This window comes from Anopheles marshallii (assembly GCF_943734725.1).
Source record: "Anopheles marshallii chromosome X unlocalized genomic scaffold, idAnoMarsDA_429_01 X_unloc_129, whole genome shotgun sequence".
Taxonomy (NCBI): Eukaryota; Metazoa; Arthropoda; class Insecta; order Diptera; family Culicidae; genus Anopheles; species Anopheles marshallii.
The window spans coordinates 12,610-15,000 of NW_026525701.1; the positions used below are offsets into that span (position 1 = coordinate 12,610).

The 2,391-nt window shown below is 52.4% G+C and overlaps 1 pseudogene; it reads right to left on the reverse strand.

Moving 5' to 3' along the window:
* Nucleotides 1-1,225: 1,225 nt before the first annotated feature.
* Nucleotides 1,226-2,391, reverse strand: part of LOC128716898 (large subunit ribosomal RNA) — a 5,917-nt pseudogene continuing 4,751 nt past the window's right edge.

Sequence of the window (2,391 nt, forward strand, 5' to 3'; positions counted from 1 at the left end):
CTACGGCCTACTTGATAGGCAATGTTTCAACTCTTGGAAGCTTTCGTGGTTGTTTAGAACTGTCCATGGCCTTCTTGATAGAAATGGCTTATGGTGGCCATGGACTTAGCAACATTTTGAGATCCAATCTTGGCCTGTTAGAGTATCTTGGTTGGTTTGCTATGGGCTGGTACGGCCTACTTGATAGGCAATGTTTCAACTCTTGGAAGCTTTCGTGGTTGCTAAGCACTGTCCATGGCCTTCTTGATAGAAATGGCTTATGGTGGCCATGGACTTAGCAACATTTTGAGATCCAATCTTGGCCTGTTAGAGTATCTTGGTTGGTTTGCTATGGGCTGGTACGGCCTACTTGATAGGCAATGTTTCAACTCTTGGAAGCTTTCGTGGTTGCTAAGCACTGTCCATGGCCTTCTTGATAGAAATGGCTTATGGTGGCCATGGACTTAGCCAAATTTTGAAGTCTCCAACCAATCTTGGCCTGTTAGAGTATCTTGGTTGGGTTGCTATGGGCTGCTACGGCCTACTTGATAGGCAATGTTTCAACTCTTGGAAGCTTTCGTGGTTGCTAAGCACTGTCCATGGCCTTCTTGATAGAAATGGCTTATGGTGGCCATGGACTTAGCAACATTTTGAGATCCAATCTTGGCCTGTTAGAGTATCTTGGTTGGGTTGCTATGGGCTGCTACGGCCTACTTGATAGGCAATGTTTCAACTCTTGGAAGCTTTCGTGGTTGCTAAGCACTGTCCATGGCCTTCTTGATAGAAATGGCTTATGGTGGCCATGGACTTAGCCAAATTTTGAAGTCTCCAACCAATCTTGGCCTGTTAGATTATCTTGGTTGGTTTGCTATGGGCTGCTACGGCCTACTTGATAGGCAATGTTTCAACTCTTGGAAGCTTTCGTGGTTGCTTAGGATAAAAACCCCGACGAGAAAGGTTTCCCGGACTTATAAAAATAACCGATTAGCCCCAAGGACACATCTTCCTTGAAAGGCTAATCATGCACCACACACCACACCACCCATAGGCTTGCAAGCAGCACTCTTGTCGAGTGCAGCAAGCCTATGCTCACATCAACTACCGTACACGTACCACCATAGGCTTGCAAGCAGCACTCTTGTCGAGTGCAGCAAGCCTATGCTCATCAACTACCATACGTACCACCACAGCCTTGCAAGCAGCACTCTTGTCGAGTGCAGCAAGCCTATACTCCACGAACTAACCACTTCACCACCAAGCATGGGTCGCCTGAGAGGATCGATGCGAACGCATCTCTACAACTCGCAGCTCCCAGCCTGTAGTCCCGTCGTTTGCGGGCGGTCGAAGGTGTCGAAACTAGTTGTATCCACGGTCGACGGGAGCACAGCCACCAGGGTTCCCTGTGATAAGGTACTTCCACGTGCAGCGTGCACCCGCCCGTTGCGGCTCAGTCTAGTGCTATAGCGGGGATGAGACGGCAGTGTGCACGGGGCAGCACCGACGGATCTCAGAGGGTTGTTAAGCCCGCTAGCTTCCGATCACCTAATGGGTTTATGATGCGCTATCAGCTCGGATTGGATACGACCTTAGAGGCGTTCAGGCATAATCCAGCGGACGTAGCGTCATACCAAAGTCCGGTCGAACTAGTATTGAGCCAGTGGTCCGTACCTGTGGTTCCTCTCGTACTGCACAGGAATTCCGTTAAGATAGCAGCATACAGCACACACCAGTAGGGTAAAACTAACCTGTCTCACGACGGTCTAAACCCAGCTCACGTTCCCTTGAAAGGGTGAACAATCCTACGCTTGGTGAATTTTGCTTCACAATGATAGGAAGAGCCGACATCGAAGGATCAATAAGCCACGTCGCTATGAACGCTTGGCGGCCACAAGCCAGTTATCCCTGTACGGCGGGCGTTCCACAGGGCTCAATCCTGGGCCCGACCCTGTGGAACGCGATGTACGACGGCGTGCTTCGGCTGGAGCTGCCTGAGGGCGCCGAAGTGATCGGGTTTGCGGACGACATTGTCGTACTGGCGAGCGGAACAACACCACAGGCGGCGGCACAGCTTGCAGAGACGGCAATCACAATGATCAGCTCGTGGATGGCGCTACACCACCTGGAGCTTGCTCCGGCCAAGACCGAGCTGGTCATCGTCTCGACAATGCGGAGAGACAACACCCGTGTCCCGGTGCGCGTCAACGGGGTGGAGAGGATGCCGACCCGCACGATAAAGTACCTCGGGGTCATCCTCGAGGACCACTTGTCGTGGAAGCCACACGTCGAGCATGCTACGTCGAAAGCGCTCCGTGTGGCTCAGGCCATCTCCAGGCTGCTCCGCAACCACGGCGGGCCCAAGTGCGCGAAGCGGCGCCTCCTGGCATCGGTGGTGGACTCTGTCCTTCGCTACGC